The sequence below is a fragment of the Elephas maximus genome, chromosome X, assembly GCF_024166365.1.
Source record: "Elephas maximus indicus isolate mEleMax1 chromosome X, mEleMax1 primary haplotype, whole genome shotgun sequence".
Taxonomy (NCBI): domain Eukaryota; kingdom Metazoa; phylum Chordata; class Mammalia; order Proboscidea; family Elephantidae; genus Elephas; species Elephas maximus.
In genome coordinates, this window is record NC_064846.1 from 67002850 (window position 1) to 67024060 (window position 21211).

At 38.7% G+C, this 21211-nt stretch overlaps 1 non-coding gene across 1 annotated transcript; it reads left to right on the forward strand.

The window, feature by feature from the left end:
* Positions 1–9257: 9257 nt before the first annotated feature.
* On the forward strand, positions 9258–9364 carry LOC126069790 (U6 spliceosomal RNA). Its single transcript, XR_007516059.1, has one exon. It is a non-coding gene; the product is annotated as a U6 spliceosomal RNA (small nuclear RNA).
* Positions 9365–21211: the final 11847 nt, after the last annotated feature.

Genomic DNA, 21211 nt, shown 5'->3' on the forward strand with positions numbered 1-21211 from the left:
GAGCCAATAAGCATAAGCTCGGACTACTTGGCAGAAACCATGCAGGCAAGAAGGCAATGGGATGACATATTTAAAACATTGAAGGAAAAAAACTGACTGCCAAGAATCATATATCCACCAAAAAGTTCTCTTAAATATGAAGGTGAAATCAAGACATTTCCAGATAAACGCAAGTTTAGGGAATTCATAAAAACCAAACCAAAACTACAAGAAATCCTAAAGGGAGTTCTTTGGTTAGAAAATCAATAATATCAGGTATCAACCCAAGACTAGAACACTGGGCAGAGCAACCAGAAGTCAACCCAGACAGGGAAATCCAAAAAAAAAAACAAAGCAAAATTATAAAAAAAAGCCCCAAACAGGGAAAAAGCGATGTTATTACATAAAAGAAGACAACATTAAAATAATAAAGACGGACTAAGAAATGTAATCATACACCTTCCATATGGAGAGGAAGATACGACGATACAAAGAAATAAAAGTTAGGTTTAAATTTAGAAAAATATGGGTAAATAACAAGGTAACCACAAAGGAGAAAAACTATCTAGCTTATCAAAATAAAATACAAGGGAAAAATACAGATGTAGCAGAAACAAAATCAACAACAACAAATATGAGGAAAGGACAATATACAAAGAAAATCTACTCAGCACATAAAAAAAAAAGCAAGTGGGAAAAAGAAGCTGTCAACGCACAAAAACGACATCAAAATGATAGCACTAAATTCATACCTATCCATAATTACCCTGAATGTAAATGGACTAAATGCACCAATAAAGAGACAGAGAGTGGCAGAATGGATTAAAAAACAAGATCCGTCTCTATGCTGCCTACAAGAGACACACCTTAGACTTAGAGACACAAACAAACTAAAACTCAAAGGATGGAAAAAAATATATCAAGCAACAACAATCAAAAAAGAGCAGGTGTGCCAATATTAATTTCTGACAAAATAGTCTTTAAATTTAAATCCATCAGAAAGGATAAGGAAGGACACTATATAATGATTAAAAGGACAATACACCAAGAAGATATAGCCATATTAAATATTTATGCACCCAATGACAGGGCTGCAAGATACATAAAACAAACTCTATGAGCATTGAAAAGTGAGATAAAGAGCTCCACAATAATAGGAGACTTCAACACACCACTTTCGGTCAAGGACAGGACATCCAGAAAGAAGCTCAATAAAGACACGGAAGATCTAAATGCCACAGTCAACCAACTTGACCTCGTAGACATATACAGAACACTCCACCCAACAGCTGCAAAGTTTGCTTTCTTTTCTAGTGCGCATGGAACATTCTCTAGAATAGACCACGCATTAGGTCACAAAGCAAGCCTTAGCAGAATCCAAAATATTGAAATACTACAAAGCATCTTCTCTGAACATAAGGCCATAAAAGTGGAAATCAATAACAGGAAAAGCAGGGAAAAGATATCAAACACTTGGAAAATGAACAATATCTTGCTCAGAAAAGACAGGATTATGGAAGACATTAAGGATGGAATAAAGAAATTCATAGAATCCAGTGAGAATGAAAACACTTCCTATCAGAACCTTTGGGACACAGCAAAAGCGGTGCTTAGAGGCCAATTTATATCAATAAATGCACGCACCCAAAAAGAAGAAAGGGCCAAAATCAAACAATTATACCTATAACTTGAACAAATAGAAAGAAAGCAACAAAAGAAACTCACAGGCACCAGAAGAAAACAAAGAATAAAAATTAGAGCTGAACTAAATGAAGTAGAAAACAGAAAAACAATTGAAAGAATTAAAAAAACCTAAAGCTGATTTTTTGAAAAAATTAACAGAATTGATAAACCACTGGCCAAACAAAAGAAAAACAGGAGAGGAAGCAGATATTCAGAATAAGAAATGAGATGGGCAATATTACAACAGACCCAACTAAAATTAAAAGAATTGTATCAGATTACTTTGAAAAATTGTAGTCAAACAAATTTGAAAACCTAGAAGAAATGGATGAATTCCTAGAAACATACTACCTACCTAAACTAACACAAACAGAGGTAGAACAACTAAATAGGCTGGTTTAATATTAGAAAAAAACATTAATATAATCCACCACATAAATAAAACAAAAGACAAGAATCACATGATTTTATCAATTGATGCAGAAAAGGCATTTGACAAAGTTCAACACTCATTCATGATAAAAACTCTCAGCAAAATAGGAATAGAAGGAAAATTCCTCAACATAATAAAGAGCATTTATACAAAACCAACATGCCAACATCACCCTAAATGGAGAGATCCTGAAAACATTCCCATTGAGATGGGGAACCAGACTTTTAGGATGCCCTTTATCACCACTCTTATTCAACATTGTGCTGGAAGTCCTAGCCAGAGCAGTTAGGCTAGATAAATAAAGGGCATCCAGATTCGCAAGGAAGAAGTCAAAGTATCTCTATTTGCAGATGACATGATCTTATACACAGAAAACCCTAAGGAATCCTCAAGAAAACTACTGAAACTAATAGAAGAGTTCAGCAGAGTATCGGGATACAAGATAAACATACAAAAATCAGTTGGATTCCTCTACACCAACAAAAAGAACATTGATGAGGAAATCACCAGATCAATGCCATTTACAGTAGCCCCCAAGAAGATAAAATACTTAGGAATAAATCTTACCAGAGATGTAAAGGACTTATACAAAGAAAACTACAGTACACTTCTGCAAGAAACCAAAAGAGACTTACATAAGTGGAAGAACATACCTTGCTCTTGGGTAGGAAGACTTAAAATTATAAAAATGTCTATTCTACCAAAAGCGATCAATACATTTAATGCAATTCCGATCCACATTCCAAGGACATTCTTTAATGAGGTGGAGAAACAAATCACCAAATTCATATGGAAGGGAAAGAGGCCCTGGATAAATAAGGCATTACTGAAAGAGAAGAACAAAGTGGGAGGCCTTACTTTACCTGATTTTAGAACCCATTGTTACCACCACTGTAGTCAAAACAGCCTGGTACTGGTACAACAACAGATACATGGACCAATGGAACAGAATTGAGAATCCAGACATAAATCCATCCGCATATGAGCAGTTGATATTTGACAAAGGCTCCAAAACAGTTAAATGGGGAAAAGACAGTCTTTTTAAACAAATTATGCTGGCATAACTGGATATCCGTCTGCAAAAAAATGAAACAAGACCCATACCTCACTCCATGCACAAAAACTAACTCAAAATGGATCAAAGACCTAAATATAAAATCTAAAACAGTAAAGAGCATGGAAGAAAAAATAGGGACAACATTAGGAGCTCTAATACATGGCATAAACAGTATGCTGTTGTTGTTGTTAGGTGCCGCCGAGTCGGTTCCGAGTCATAGCAACCCTACGCACAACAGAATGAAACATTGCCCGGTCCCGCGCCATCCTTACAATCGTTGTTATGCTTGAGCTCATTGTTGCAGCCACTGTGTCAATCCACCTCATTGAGGGTCTTCCTCTTTTCCGCTGACCCTGTACTCTGCCAAGCATGATGTCCTTCTCCAGAGACTGATACCTCCTGACAACATGTCCAAAGTATGTAAGACGCAGTCTCGCCATCCTTGCTTCTAAGGAGCATTCTGGTTGTACTTCTGAGACAGATTTGTTCATTCTTTTGGCAGTCCATGGTATATTCAATATTCTTCACCAACACCACAATTCAAAGGCATCAACTCTTCTTCGGTCTTCCTTATTCATTGTCCAGCTTTCACATGCATATGATGCAACTGAAAATACCATGGCTTGGGTCAGGTGCACCTTAGTCTTCAGGGTGACATCTTTGCTCTTCAACACTTTGAAGAGCTCCTTTGGAGCAGATTTGCCCAATGCAATGCGTCTTTTGATTTCTTGACTGCTGCTTCCATGGCTGTTGATTGTGAATCCAAGTAAAATGAAATCCTTGACAACTTCAATCTTTTCTCCGCTTATCATGATGTTGCTCATTGGTCCAGTTGTGAGGATTTTTGTTTTCTTTATGTTGAGGTGTAATCCATAGTGAAGGCTGTGGTCTTTGATCTTCATTAGTAAGTGCTTCAAGTCCTCTTCACTTTCAGCAAGTAAGGTTGTGTCTGTCATCAGCATAACGCAGGCTGTTAATGAGTCTTCCTCCAATCTTGATGCCCCGTTCTTCTTCATATAATCCAGCTTCTCGTATTATTTGTTCAGCATACAGATTAAATAGGTATGGTGAAAGAACAGAACCCTGATGCACATCTTTCCTGACTTTAAACCAATCAGTATCCCCTTGTTCTGTCCGAACAACTGCCTCTTGATCTATGTAAAGGTTCCTCATGAGCACAATTAAGTGTTCCGGAATTCCCATTCTTCGCAGTGTTATCCATAGTTTGTTATGATCTACACAGTCAAATGCCTTTGCATAGTCAATCAAACACAAGTAAACATCCTTCTGGTATTCACTGCTTTCATCCAGGATCCATCTGACATCAGCAACGATATCCCTGGTTCCACGTCCTCTTCTGAAACCGGCCTGAATTTCTGGCAGTTCCCTGTTGATATACTGCTGCAGTCATTTTTTAATGATATTCAGCAGAATTTTGCTTGTGTGTAATATTAATGATATTGTTCTATAATTTCCACATTTGATTGGATCACCTTTCTTGGGAATAGGCATAAATATGGATCTCTTCCAGTTAGTTGGCCAGGAAGCTGTCAGTCAGTTTGTCATACTGTGGGGGCTTGTGTGTTGCTGTGATGCTGGAAGCTATGCTACCAGTATTCAGATGCCAGCAGGGTCACCCATGGAGGACAGGTTTCAGCTGAGCTTCCAGACTAAGACAGACTAGGAAGAAGCACCTGGCAGTCTACTTCTGAAAGGCATTAGCCAGTGAAAACCTTATGAATAGCAGCGGAACTTTTTCTGATATAGTGCTGGAAGATGAGCCCCCCAGGTTGGAAGGCACTGAAAAGATAACTGGGAAAGAGCTGCCTCCTCAAAGTAGAGTCGACCTTAATGACATGGATGGAGTAAAGCTTTCGGGACCTTCATTTGCCGATGTGTCACAACTCAAAATGAGAAGAAACAGCTGCAAACATCCATTAATAATCGGAACCTGCAATGTACGAAGTATGAATCTAGGAAAATTGGAAATCATTAAAAATGAAATGGAATAAACAGTATACAAATCATTATAAAGAATGTTGAAGAAAAACTAGATAACTGGGAGCTACTAAAAATCAAACACCTATGCTCATCCGAAGACTTCAACAAAAAAGTAAAAAGACTACCTACAGGCTGGGAAAAAGTTTTTAGCTATGACATTTCTGATCAGTGCCTGATCTCTAAAATCTACATGATACTGCAAAAACTCAACTGCAAAGAGACAAAGAACCCAATTAAAAAATGGGCAAAAGATATGAATAGACACTTCACTAAAGAAGACATTCAGGTAGCTAACAGATATATGAGGAAATGTTCACGATCATTAGCCATTAGAGAAATGCAGATCAAAACTACAATGAGATTTCATCTCACTCCAACAAGTCCTGCATTAATCCAAAAAACACAAAATAATAAATGTTGGAGAGGCTGTGGAGAGATTTGAACACTCCTACACTGCTGGTGGGAATGTCAAATGGTAAACCACTTTGGAAATCAATTTGGCACTTCCTTTAAAAGTTAGCAATAGAACTACCATATGATCCAGCAATCCCACTCCTGGGAATATATGCTAGAGAAATAAGAGCCTTTACACGAACAGATATATGCACACCCATGTTTATTGCAGCACTGTTTACAATAGCAAAAAGATGGAAGCAACCAAGGTGCTCATCAATGGATGAATGGATAAATAAATTTTGCTATATTCACACAATGGAATACTACGCATCGATAAAGAACAGTGAGGAATCTGTGAAACTTTTCTTAACATGGAGGAACCTGGAAGGCATTATGCTGAGTGAAATGAGTCAGTTGCAAAAGGACAAATATTGTATAAGGCCACTATTATAAGAACTTGAGAAAGAGTTTAAACTGAGAAGAAAACATTCTTTTGTGGTTACAAGATGGGGGAGGAGGGAGGGTGGGAGAGGGGCATTTACTAATTAGATAGTAGATAAGAACTACTTTAGGTGAAGGGAAAGACAGCACATAATACAGGGGAGATCAGCACAATTGGACTAAACCAAAAGCAAAGCAGTTTCCTGAATAAACCAAATGCTTTGAAGGCCAGCGTAGCAGGGGCAGGGATCTGGAACCATGTTTTCAGGGGACATCTAAGTCAATTGGCATAATAAAATCTATTAACAAAACATTCTGCATCCCACTTTGAATAGTGGAATCTGGGGTCTTAAATGCTAGCAAGCAGCCATCTAAGGTGCATCAATTGGTCTCAACCCACCTGGATCAAAGGAGAATGAAGAACACCAAGGTCACAAGATAACTATGAGCCCAAGAGACAGAAAGGGCCACATGAACCAGAGACTTACATCATCCTGAGACCAGAAGAGCTAGATGGTGCCCGGCTACAACTAATGACTGCCCTGATGGGGAACACAACAAAGAACCCCTGAGGGAGCAGGAGAGCAGTGAGATGCAGACCCCAAATTCTCATAAGACCAGGCTTAATGGTCTGACTGAGACTGGAAGGACCCCGGTGGTCATGGCCCCCACTCCTTCTGTTGGCCCAGGACAGGAACCATTCCTGAGGCCAACTCTTCAGACATGGATTGGACTGAACAATGGGTTGGAGAGGGATGCTGGTGAGCAGTGAGCTTCTTGGATCAGGTGGACACTTGAGACTATGTTGGCATCTCCTGCCTTTAGGGGAGATGAGAGGGTGGAGGGGGTTAGAAGCTGGCGAAATGGACACGAAAAGAGAGAGTGGAGGGAGAGAGCGGGCTGTCTTATTAGGGGGAGAGTATTTGGGAGTATGTAGTGGGTGTATATGGGTTTTTGTGTGAGAGACTGACTTGATTTGTAAACTTTCACTTAAAGCACAATAAAAATTATTAAAAAAAATAGTAGTTTAACTGCAATGTTTTGGAAAAAATCCAGATTAAAGAGGGATGGAAAGAGAATGAGAAGTGAAGAAACAGAGAAAAGTGCATACAGATTACAATTTCGAGAAGTTTGAGTGAGAATGAGAGAGGAGAAATTGGGTGGTAGCTATGAGCTGGAATCGACTTGACGGCATTGGGTTTGGTTTTTTGGTTTATAGGGAGCAAGTATTGAAAAAGTTATTTTTTCTTATAAGATGCTGTTTTAGTTTCCTAGTGCTGCTATAACAGATACCACAAGTTGGTAGCTTTAAACCATGGAAACTTATTTTCTTTTATTTCTGTAGGCTAAAAGTCCAAATCAGCTTGTCAGCCATGTGGATTTCTTCCTTGTCGGTAGCCCTGGGGTTCCTTGATTCCTTGTCGATCTTCTTATAGCACCTGTCTTCCCCAGTAAGTGCTTGCCTCTGTGTCTAATCTACTCTTTTTAAACCTCATAAGTGGTTAGGTTTAGGACACACCCTACACTCACATGGTCTCATTAACTTAAAAAAAACCTAATTCCCAAACAGGATTACTTCCACAGGTATAACCAAAAAAACCAAACCCATTGCCGTCCAGTCAATTGCAACTCATAGCGACCCTATAGGACAGAGTCGAACTGCCCCCTAGAGTTTCCAAGGAGTGCCTGGTGGATTCAAACTGCCCACCTTTTGGTTAGCGGATATAGCCATTAACCACTACATCACCAGGGTTTCCTCCACAGGTATAGGGGCTAGGATTCCAACACATACTTTTGGGGGAATACAATTTAATCCATAACAGATATATTAGCATTTTTACAGGCTGATGGACAGGAAATCCAGAAAACAGTGAGAGACTGATGATACAGTGGTGACAGAGTTTGACTGAATGGATTAAGGTTCTGGAGAAGATGAGTAGGGGATGGGGGTCAAGGGCACAAAAAGTAGTAGTAGCCTTGAACAGAAGAAAAGATATCTATGAAACTATGGTAGAATGTTAGCAAATGGTTGCAATTTTCTCCATATTCTTAGAACCTGGGTCATCTGATAAAAGTGAGGGGTGAGGATTTATTAGGAAGCTTGAGAAGAGGGCTGAAAGTTTGCAAAAGTCTATAAGAAATAACAGATTTACTAACTGCAGTGTACATCTATTGTTTTTACTGCCATGGTTTTCTTCTGGTTATCAACTGTTCCCCCACACTCAAATCATGTGCTTTGGCTGAATCTGTGATCGAGATTTAAGACAATCAGCTCATTCTACCTGACTGGTCAATCAAAACAAAGCCTAGAACTTTGACTGAGATGCCAGAGAAAGAGGTGTTTGGCCGCATGGTCAGCTGAAAGAGTTGCATAAGCTATGCATTGCCCGTCTCAGGAGCTACATTTATATTGACTGTAACCTGAAGGGTACCACCTAGAGTTTTGCAGCATAGCCCTGCTTGATCTCTCTTTTGGGTATGGTATTGTAAGGATTTAAGCAGCCATCTTTCCATAACCAGAAGAGTCTGTATGAGAATTGAGCAACACAGAGGAAGCCAAGTTTAGAGGAAGAAAAACTAGGCCCACGTGACATCATTTAAGCCTCCGCTTTAAACTACCCCAAAGCTCAAATCTACCCTGAAATGTTTTATCCATTACCACTGAAAATCTATCCCTTTGTTTTTATAAACCAGTTGGATTCAAGTTTCTGTCACTTGTACAAACCCTGCTTCACAGGGTTTCCAAGGCTGTAATCTTTATGGAAGCAGACTACCACATCTTTCTCCCGTGGATCGGCTGGTGGGTTTGAATCTCTGAACTTTTGGTTAGTAGGTGAACACTTAACCACTGTGCCACCAGGGATCCTTAATAAATGTCTTAGGATATATACATTACTGCTCCACTTTTATATATCCATTTTCATCCACACAGACAGAATGGTGTAAATAATGTTAAATTATGATAGCAAGTTGTCTTAGTTATCAAGTGCTGCTGTAACAGCAATACCACAAGTGAATGGTTTTATAGAACAGAAATTAATTTTCTCACCGTTTGGGAGGCCAGAAGTCCAATTTGAGGGGCCTGGGTCTACAGAAGTCTCTCTGTCATCTCTGTGGGAAGATCTCTCAGTTTCCGTAGACCTGGCATTCCTTGATTCCTTGGGGATCTCCATGTGACATGTATTTCCCCTCCCTTTGTCTTTGCTTCTCTGTGTCTAATTTGCTCCTTTTATATCTCAAAAGTGAATAGGTTTAAAACACATGCTAGTGCTCGCTTCGGCAGCACATATACTAAAATTGGAACGATACAGAGAATATTAGCATGGCCCCTGTGCAAGGATGACACTCAAATTCGTGAAATGTTCCATAATTTTCAAGACTAAAGGGGTGCACCAGCACTGGGGCAGGGACTGGAAGGCAGAAGGGAACAGGAAAGCTGGTAATAAGGAACCCAGAGTTGAGAAGGGAGAGTGGTGACAGGTTGTGGGGTTGTTAACCAACGTCATACAACAATGTGTGTACTAACTGTTTGATGAGCAACTAGTTTGTTCTGTAAACCTTCATCTAAAGTACAATTAAAAAAATAATAAAACACACCCTAAGAGGGAACCTTGATGTAAACAGCTACAAGCACCTAAAGGAGAAAACTAATATGCTATCATTTATATACAGAGATGATGCTACCAATCTACCAAACAGGTAGGTGCTTGTAGCTGTTTACATCAAGGTTCCCTCTGAGATACCACTATAAGGAGGCAGTGTTAAAGAATTGGCCTTCCTTTTGTCTCTCAAACATGTCAAGCTCATTCTTGCCTGAGAACCATTGTGATTCTTCTTTCATCTGCTTTTAATGCTGGGCTCCCAGATTGTGAAGGTTAATGTTATGTGTCAATTTGGCTAGGCTAAAAAAAAAAAAAATTCTCAGTGGTTTGGAAGACACTATGTAATCATTCTCCATCCTGTGACCTGACTTGAGCAGACAATCAGTTGAAAGGGACATTTCCTTGGGGGTGTGGCCTGCATCCAGTATATAAATGGATGTTCTGGCAAGCTCACTCTCTTTTTCAACCCTGCAATCATCTCTTCTTCTGACCGCTGGTTCTTGGGACATAAGCCAGAAGGGTCCTCCATCCTGTTGTCTGACCTGCAGATTTTGGGTTTGTCATCCCCTGCAACCACATGAGCCAGCAGAGTTCTTCAGCCTTTTGTCTGATCCATGGATTTGGGACTTGTCAGCCTTTGCAATTGCATGAGCCATTTCCTTACAATTGTGTGAAGCATTTTCTTGAAGTAAATATATATATTTGAATGTCATATGAAGTATATATATATATGTATGTATATATGTGTATATATGTATTTATATATAATCACTGGTTTTGCTCCTCTAGAGAACACAGGCTAAGACACAGATCTTCATATGTCTCTGTCTCTTTCTTCTCATTCAGGTCAAAAGTCACCTCCTCGTTGAAGCTTTTCCTGACTATGCTAGCTAAAATAGCACACCTACTTCCAGTCATTCTCTATCCCTTTTTATTGGTTTATTTCTTCTAATAGCTTCTAACATACACATTTATTTATTAATATTGAATATACCATGGACTGTCAAAAGAACAAACAAATCAGTCTTAGAAGAAATAAAACTGGAATGTTTCTTAGAACAATGGCAAAACTTCATCTTGCTTACTTTGGACATGTCATCAATAAAGACCAATCCCCAGAAAAAGACACAATATTGCTAGAGTAGTGGGTCAGTTAAAATGAGGGAAACTCTCACTGAGATGGACTGACACAACAGCCACGCTAATGGCCTCATACATATCAAGGATCATAAAGATGGTGCAGGACTGGGCAATGTTTCATTGTTATACATGAGGTCATCATGAGTCGGAGAGGACTCAATGGCAGCTAACAGAAACAACAACATGTCTTTTCTGACTAAAGAATAATCCCCAGTGAGGGGAAGGAGTCTGTCTTGTTTATTACCGGATTCACCAGCACCTAGAAAAGTGTGCTGACACTCAATAAATGTTGGTTAAATGAATAACTGAACAACCTAGATGGTAAATTTTACACAAACACACACACCCCAACACTGAAAGACTACAATTTGTCAAGGATTATGTAGTCCCATTGCCATAATATACCTCCTCATCTGGCTTGCCATTTCATAGATGCTCTAACATTCTGAGGAGAAAAGGGAGAGACTTTTTTAAAACCCTGGCGGCATAGTGGTTACGTGCTGCAGCTGCTAACCAAGAGGTCGGCAGTTCGAATCCGCCACGCGCTCCTTGGAAACTCTATGGTGCAGTTCTACTCTGTCCTATAGGGTCGCTATGAGTCGGAATCGACTCGACGGCAGTGGGTTTGGTTTGGTTTTGGTTGCTTCTTTTCAATGAAACTGTCATCATCTCTGGAAAGAATATGTTCCAAACGTTTAGACTAATAGTGAATATATATATTTAGTATATATTTTGGGATATATATTAAAAAGTATTTTTTATATTATATTATTCAAATGTTGGTCATTACTTTAATGCTGGATTGTTGGTAGAGTAATTGTCACCAACAAAGTGCATCTCTTGGCCTTTTCATATGATGTGCCCTTGCCTGGATTACCTTCCCCTTCCTTAACCTTCAAGTCTCAGCTCAAACATTGCAAACAAACAAATAAGTATATATTTTTTTTATATTTAGTTTTAAAAATACAGTATTGGTATATATAGCATTAAAAACAGAATAGCATATTGATTGAAAACATGGATTCTAGAGACAGGCTATCCTGGATTTTCTATTTATAACTATTTTATCCCTTGATGGCTCAGTTTTTTCTTATATTTCCTGTCTTTATTATAGCATTTATCTCATCGTGTTGTAAATATTACTTGAGCCTCACTTACAATATAGATATAGCCTTTGATATTCAGCTTTAACAGATTGAGCAATTATGCATTATTTTATGTAAGTGCTTCTTTCGGGTCTCACAGACCCAATGATTTAGAAATAAAGTATCATTTAGCAAAATATTGTTCAGTTTTCCCTTTCACTCTCAATATAGATTTGAATCCAACTTAGAGCTATGTCATTTGCCTAAGGAAAGAAAGCCGCTGAATTGCCCAGACAGACCACTGTTGACAGAATCAGAGGGCTGTACATTTGTGAGAATGATTCTATTTGAAAAGCAGACACTATGGAAAATTTTCTAGTCTTTGTAAATTGGAGCAAGGGAACCAATATGTTCAAGTTCAAAAGCTTTTTATCAAGTTTGAGTCTTCCCTTATTATACATTTTCTACATTTACCTTCAAATGATAATTCTTATCATTTGTAGATCCTATCAAATAAATCAGAACACATTTATATCGCTAGGATTTCTCAAAAAAAAACTTTTTTTTTCGGCTTTAAAATGGAATCCGTATTGAGTTTCTGTTAAGAATGATGAAAATCTTTGGAAATGGATGGTGGTGATGATTGCAGAACATGGTGAATGTAATAAATGCCACTGAATTGTACGCACAAAAACGGTTGAAATGGGAAATGTTTTGTTATGTACATATATCTATATATATATCACCACAATAAAAAAATTTTTTAGAATGGAAACTGATTAGCAAGAACACCCACTGCCTCTCCAAAACTTCTACTAAAATAAATTTCTATGCAAATTCAGATAAACGTGAAAGTTCATAATAGCACCTAAAGCTAATATTAACCGCCCCCATAATGATAGATTTTGAAATTGTCCATTACCACCCGTATTTTTTTTAATAATTTTTATTGTGCTTTAAGTGAAAGTTTACAAATCAAGTCAGTCTCTCACACAAAAACCCATATACACCTTGCTACACACTCCCAATTACTCTCTCCCAATAAGACAGCCTGCTCTCCCTCTACTCTCTCTTTTCATATCCTTTTCGCCAGCTTCTAACCCCCTCCACCCTCTCATCTCACCTCCAGGCAGGAGATGCCAACATAGTCTCAAGTGTCCACCTGATCCTAGAAGATCACTCCTCACTAGCATCCCTCTCCAACCCATTGTCCAGTCCAGTCCATGTCTGAAGAGTTGGCTTCAGGAATGCTTACTGTCCTGGGCCAACAGAAGGTCTGGGGGCCATGAACACTGGGGTCCTTCTAGTCTCAGTCAGACCATTAACTCTGGTCTTTTTATGACAATTTGGGGTCCGCATCCCACTGCTTTCCTGCTCCCTCAGAGGTTCTCTGTTGTGTTCCCTGTCACGACAGTCGGTTGTAGCCAGGCACCATCGAGCTCTTCTGGTCTCAGGATGATTTAGTCTCTGGTTTATGTGGCCCTTTCTGTCTCTTGGGCTCCTAAGTACCTTATGTCCTTGGTGTTCTTCATTCTCCTTTGATCCAGGTGAGTTGACATCAGTTGAGACCCCAGACACCTCTCTCCAAGGTGAGATGCAGAATGTTTTCATAATAGATTTTATTATGCCAATTGACTTAGATGTCCCCTGAAAACATGGTCCCCAGACCCTTGCCCCTGCTACACTGGCCTTCGAAGCATTCAGTTTATTCAGGAAACTTCTTTGCTTTTGGTTTAGTCCAATTGTTCTGATCTCCCCTGTATTATGTGCTGTCTTTCCCTTCACCTAAAGTAGTTTTTATCTACTATCTAATTAGTGAATACCCCTCTCCCAACTTCCCTCCCTCCCCCCTCTCGTAACCCTAAAAGAATGTTTTCTTCTCAGTTTAAACTCTTTCTCAAGTTCTTATAATAGTGGCCTTATACAATATTTGTCCTTTTGCAACTGACTCATTTCACTCAGCATAATGCCTTCCAGGTTCCTCCATGTTATGAAATGTTTCACAGATTCCTCACTGTACTTTATCGATGCGTAGTATTCCATTGTGTGAATATAGCAAAATTTATTTATCCATTCATCCATTGATGGGCACCTTGGTTGCTTCCATCTTTTTGCTGTTGTAAACAGTGCTGCAATAAACATGGGTGTGCATTTATCTATTCGTGTAAAGGCTCTTATTTCTCTAGCATATATTCCCAGGAGTGGGATTGCTGGATCATATGGTAGTTCTATTGCTAACTTTTAAAGGAAGTGCCAAATTGATTTCCAAAGTGGTTGTACCATTTGGCATTCCCACCAGCAGTGTAGAAGTGTTCAAATCTCTCCACAGCCTCTCCAACATTTATTATTTTGTGTTTTTTGGATTAATGCAGGACTTGTTGGAGTGAAATGAAATCTCATTGTAGTTTTGATCTGCATTTCTCTAATGGCTAATGATCGTGAACATTTCCTCATATATCTGTTAGCCACCTGAATGTCTTCTTTAGTGAAGTGTCTATTCATATCTTTTGCCCATTTTTTAATTGGGTTCTTTGTCTTTTTGCAGTTGAGTTTTTGCAGTATCATGTAGATTTTAGAGATCAGGCACTGATCAGAAATGTCATAGCTAAAAACTTTTTCCCAGTCTGTAAAAAAAAAAAAAAAAAAAAAATTCTGTAGGTAGTCTTTTTACTCTTTTGCTGAAGTCTTCGGATAAGCATAAGTCTTTGATTTTTAGTAGCTCCCAGTTATCTAGTTTTTCTTCTACGTTCTTTACAATGTTTTCTATACTGTTTATGCCATGTATTAAGGCTCCTACCATTGTCCCTATTTTTTCTTCCATGATCTTTATCATTTTAGATTTTATTTTTAGGTCTTTGATCCATTTTGAGTTAGTTTTTGTGCAAGGAGTGAGGTATGGGTCTTGTTTCATTTTTTTGCAGACGGATATCCAGTTATGCCAGCACCATTTGTTAAAAAGACTGCCTTTTCCCCATTTAACTGTTTTGGGGCCTTTGTCAAATATCAACTGCTGATATGTGGATGGATTTATGTCTGAATTCTCAACTCTGTTCCATTGGTCCATGTATCTGTTGTTGTACCAGTACCAGGCTGTTTTGTCTACTGTGACGGTATAATAGGTTCTAAAAATCAGGTAGAGTAAGGCCTCCCACTTTGTTCTTCTCTTTCAGTAATGCCTTATTTATCCAGGGCCTCTTTCCCTTCCGTATGAATTTGGTGATTTGTTTCTCCATCTCATTAAAGAATGTCCTTGGGATTTGGATCGGAATTGCATTAAATATATTGATCGCTTTTGGTAGAATAGACATTTTTATAATTTTAAGTCTTCCTACCCAAGAGCAAGGTATGTTCTTCCACTTATGTAAGTCTCTTTTGGTTTCTTGCAGAAGTGTACTGTAGTTTTCTTTGTATAAGTCCTTTACATCTCTGGTAAGATTTATTCCTAAGTATTTTATCTTCTTGGGGGCTACTGTAAATGGCATTGATCTGGTGATTTCCTCATCGATGTTCTTTTTGTTGGTGTAGAGGAATCCAACTGATTTTTGTATGTTTATCTTGTATCCCGATACTCTGCTAAACTCTTCTGTTAGTTTCAGTAGTTTTCTTGAGGATTCCTTAGGGTTTTCTGTGTATAAGATCATGTCATCTGCAAATAGAGATACTTTGACTTCTTCCTTGCGAATCTGGATGCCTTTATTTCTTTATCTAGCCTAACTGCTCTGGCTAGGACTTCCAGCACAATGTTGAATTAAGAGTGGTGATAAAGGGCATCCTAAAAGTCTGGTTCCCCATCTCAATGGGAATATTTTCAGGCTCTCTCCATTTAGGGTGATGTTGGCATATTGGCTTTGTATAAATGCTCTTTATTATGTTGAGTAATTTTCCTTCTATTCCTATTTTGCTGAGAGTTTTTATCATGAATGAGTGTTGAACTTTGTCAAATGCCTTTTCTGCATCAATTGATAAAATCATGTGATTCTTGTCTTTTGTTTTATTTATGTAGTGGATTACATTAATTGTTTTTCTAATGTTGAACCATTCCTGCATGCCTGGTATGAATCCCACTTGGTCATGGTGAATTATTTTTTGATATGTTGTTGAATTCTCTTTGCTAGAATTTCGTTCAGGATTTTTGCATCTACGTTCCTGAGGGATATAGGTCTATAATTTTCTTTTCTTGTGGTGTCTTTACCTGGTTTTTGTATCAAGGATATGGTGGCTTCATAGAATGAGTTTGGTAGCATTCCATCCTTTTCTATGCTCTGAAATAACTTTAGTATTAGTGGTGTTAACTGTTCTCTGAAAGTTTAGTAGAACTCTTCAGTGAAGTCTTCTGGACCTGGGCTTTTTTTTGTTGGGAGTTTTTTGATTACCTTTTCAATCTCTTCTTTTGTTATGTGTCTATTTAGTTGTTGTGTGTTACTTTAGGTAGGTAGTGTTTTTCTAGGAATTCATCCATTTCTTCTAGGTTTTCAAATTTGAGTATAGTTTTTCATAGTCATCTGATTTGATTCTTTTAATTTCAGTTGGGTCGGTTGTAATATCGTTCATCTTATTTCTTATTTGGGTTATTTGCTTCCTCTCCTGTTTTTCTTTTTTCAGTTTGGCCAATGGTTTATCAATTTTGTTGAGTTTTTTAAAAAAACAGCTTTTGGTCTTGTTAATTCTTTCAATTGTTTTTCTGTTTTCTATTTCATTTAGCTCAGCTCTAATTTTTATTATTTGTTTTCCTCTGGTGCCTGTGGGTTTCTTTTGTTGCTCTCAATTTGTTCAAGTTGTAGGGATAGTTCTTTGATTTTGGCCCTTTCTTCTTTTTGGATGTGTGCATTTGTTGATATAAATTGGCCTCTGAGCACCGCTTTTGCTGTATCCCAAAGGTTCTAATAGGAAGTGTTTTCGTTCTTATTGGATTCTATGAATTTCTTTATTCCACCCTTAATGTCTTGTATAATCCAGTCTTTTCGGAGCAGGATATTGTTCATATTCCAAGTGCTTGATTTCTATTCCCTGCTTTTCCTGTTATTGATTTCCACTTTTATGACCTTATGTTCAGAGAAGATGCTTTGTAGTATTTCAATATTTTGGATTCTGCTAAGGCTTGCTTCATGACCTAATGCGTGGTCTATTCTAGAGAATGTTCCATGCGCACTAGAAAAGAAAGCAAACTTTGCAGCTGTTGGGTGGAGTGTTCTGTATATGTCTACAAGGTCAAGTTGGTTGATTGTGGCATTTAGATCTTCCGTGTCTTTACTGAGCTTCTTCTGGATGTCCTGTCCTTGACCGAAAGTGGTGTGTTGAAGTCTCCTACTATTATTGTGGAGCTCTTTATCTCACTTTTCAATGCTCATAGAGTTTGTTTTATGTATCTTGCAGCCCTGTCATTGGGTGCATAAATATTTAATATGGCTATATCTTCTTGGTGTATTGTCCTTTTAATCATTATATAGTGTCCTTCCTTATCCTTTCTGATGGATTTAAATTTAAAGACTATTTTGTCAGAAATTAATATTGGCACACCTGCTCTTTTTTGATTGTTGTTTGCTTGATATATTTTTTTCCATCCTTTGAGTTTTAGTTTGTTTGTGTCTCTAAGTCTAAGGTGTGTCTCTTGTAGGCAGCATAGAGACGGATCTTGTTTTTTAATCCATTCTGCCACTCTCTGTCTCTTTATTGGTGCATTTAGTCCATTTACATTCAGGGTAATTATGGATAGGTATGAATTTAGTGCTATCATTTTGATGTCGTTTTTGTGCGTTGACAGCTTCTTTTTCCCACTTGCTTTTATGTGCTGAGTAGATTTTCTTTGTATATTGTCCTTTCCTCATATTTGTTGTTGTTGATTTTGTTTCTGCTACATCTGTATTTTTCCCTTGTATTTTATTTTGATAAGCTAGATAGTTTTTCTCCTTTGTGGTTACCTTGTTATTTACCCATATTTTTCTAAATTTAAACCTAACTTTTATTTCTTTGTATCGTCGTATCTTCCTCTCCATATGGAAGGTGTATGATTACATTTCTTAGTCCGTCTTTATTATTTTAATGTTTTCTTCTTTTACACAATAACAGTACCCTGTGTTGGGCTTTTTTTTTTTTTTTTTAATCTTGCCTTTTTCTTTTTTCTTTTTTCTGGATTTCCCTGTCTGAGTTGACTTCTGATTGCTCTAGCCAGGGTTCTAGTCTTGGGTTGATACCTGATATTATTGATTTTCTAACCAAAGAACTCCCTTTAGGATTTCTTGTAGTTTTGGTTTGGTTTTCACGAATTCCCTCAACTTGCGTTTATCTGGAAATGTCTTAATTTCACCTTCATATTTAGAGAGATATTTTTGCTGGATATATGATTCTTGGCAGGCAATTTTTTTCCTTCAATGTTTTAAATATATCATCCTATTGCCCTCTTGCCTGCATGGTTTCTGCTGAGTTGTCCGAGCTTATTCTTAATGACTCTCCCTTGTAGGTGACTTTTCTTTTATCCTTCGCTGCTCTTATAATTCTCTCTTTAACTTTGGTTTTGGCAAGCTTTATTATAATATGTCTTGGTGACTTTCTTTTAAGATCTTCCTTATGTGGAGTTCGATGAGCATCTTGGATAGATATCTTCTCATCTTTCACAATATCAGGGAAGTTTTCTGCCAACAAATCCTCAACGGTTTTCTCTGTGTTTTCTGTTATCCCTCCCTGTTCTGGTACTCCAATCACCGATAGGTTATTTCTCTTGATAGAGTCCCACATGATTCTTAAGGTTTCTTCATTTTCTTAAATTCTTTTATCTGGTTTTTCTTCAAATATATTAGTGCCAAGTGATGTATCTTCAAATTCAGAAAGTCTAGCTTCTACTTGCTCAATTCTGCTCCTCTGACTTTCTATTGCGTTACCTACTTCTGTAATTTTATTGTTAATCTTCTGAATTTCTGATTGCTGTCTATCTATAGATTTTTCCAGCTTATTAAACTTTTCGTTATGTTCCCGAATAATCTTTCTGATTTCTTCAATTGCTTTATCTGTGTGTTCCTTGGCTTGTTCTGTGTTTTGCCTCATTTCCTTCATGATGTCTTGAAGGGTTCTGTATATTAAACTTTTGTATTCTGCATCTGGTAATTCCAGGAATAAACTTTCATCTAGAAGATCCCTGGATTCTTTGTTTTGAGAGCCTGTTGAAGTGATCATGGCCTGTTTCTTTATGTGACTTGATATTGACTGTTGTCTCCAAGCCATCTATAAGGTATTGTATTATTTTATGCTCACTTACTGTGTTGTAGCTGCTTGCTTTGTTTTGTTTTGATATGCCCAAATGGGTTGCTTGAGTGTGCTAGCTTGATTATTTTCACCTTTGAAGCTCTGACATCCTTTCCCCAGCTGGCTAGAGCTCTTATCAGGTATATCAGTCTAGGAGTCCATTCAGTTTTCTTGTATGAATTCAGCTTTGGTTTCCAGGTAGTTGTTCATGAAATGTGTGGTATAGGCTCTGTCCTACAGTCTTAGAGGGGCAGGGATGATTGGCGTATATGCCAGTATCAGGTTGCAGCAGGGGGTTACGCTCTGAACAAAGCAGGGTGCTGAGAACTGACCCCCAAGTGTCTCTGAGGAAAATGCATCTCTGTTCCCTAGAGTGTGCTGGTGGGTGGGTTCTGCAGAGGGACCATGGGCACCCAAAGTTTTTGGTTGTAAGGACTGGGAAGTACCAGTTATCCCTGGACCCCTGTCGCGGGTGGCTGGGTGACCTGAGTGGAGCCACCAGTCCTTAGGTCCCTGTTGTGGGTAGGTGAGGACCTTGTTTAATAGGCAAAGCAATGTCAAATGTCAAACACCCACCTCTCCACTGCATCACTGAAATGGTTGGAGTTTGCCAACAAGGACCTATTCTCCTGAAATAGGCCCATACAGGTCCACGCAGAAGGGAAAGTTGCTCAAGGTCCACGGACGGTTTATGTCTGGACAGGAGCCGCTTCTGTCCTGAGCTCCCCCAGTTAATGGAGCTAGCAAATTATCTTTTCCCCCCAGTTGCCAATTTATTCCTTCCCCAAGCCCGGGAGGACGGCTCCAGGTGCTCACCAGGGTCTATCTCAGGCCCAGGGATTCAGCTGCTGAAGCCGGCTTGGGGGTGGGGGGAGCGCAGTAAAATATATGCAAGTACGTAGCTTTTGCCGAGAGCACCCTTCTGCTCAGGTTCCGCACGTGTGAGTGGGCTGTGTGGCTGGCTGCTTCTCCCTGAGGAAACTGCAGCCGAACTCTAGGACCAGCCGGCCACCACTGCAGTCCCTCCGGGAATGGTGCCTGAGGGCTCCCCGCGATTCAGGCCCAGCAACTCCTCTCCGCTTCTGAATGGTCTCTTCCTTCCCCTGCCCCTCAGTTCGTTGTCTAAGCTTGCCTTTGATGCTCAGGGCTCTCAGCTTGTCACAAATATACTTGTTTCACTTGTTTTTTTGGGGGGTCTTTGTTGTAATGAGGGCTCGACAGAAGGGTCTGTCTATTCTGCCTTCTTGGCTCTGCCTCCACCACCAGTTTTTTTCTTTGTTTGTTTTTGACTAGACAGAAATTTACCATCAGTGGCTGGCAAATATTTTGTTGCTTGAAATAATATAGAACTATATGCTTTTTTTTTTTTTTTATATGCTTGCATAAAACTAGGAGGAATTATTTTTCTCTCCTTGGAGCCTGTCCCTTGTATCAGAGACTCATAGTTTGCCCCAACTAGACACTTGCATTATTAAATAATAAATCAGAAGAGGTGTTCATCAGGGTTGTATCTTTTCATCATACTTATTCAATCTGTATGATGAGCAAATAAATTAAGAAATTGTACTATTTGAAGAATACAACATCAGAATTGGAGGAAGACTCATTAACAACCACCTTGCTTGCTGAAGTGAAGAAGACTTGAAACACTGTTGATGACAAAAGATGACAGCCTTCAGTGTGGATTACACCTCAGCATAAAGAAAATGAAAATCCTCACAACTGGACCAATAAGTGACATCATGATATCTGGAGAAAATGTTGAAGTTGCCAAGGATTTCATTTTACTCGGATCCACAATCAACACCCATGGAAGCAGTAGTCAAGAAATCAAAAGATTCATTGCATTGGGCAAATCTGCAGCAGAAGACCTCTTTAAAGTATTGAAGAGCAAAGATGTCACCTTGAAGACTAAGGTGTGCCTGACCCAAGCTATGGTGTTTTCAATCACCTCATATGCATGTGAAACCTGAACAGTGAATAAGGATGACTAAAGAAGAATTGATGCCTTTGAATTATGGCATTGGAGAAGTATATTGAATATACCATGGACTGCCAGAAGAAGGAACAAATCTACCTTGGAAGAAGTACAGCCAGAATGTTCCTTGGAAGCAAAGATGGGGAGACTTCGTCTCATGTACTTTGGACATTTTATCAG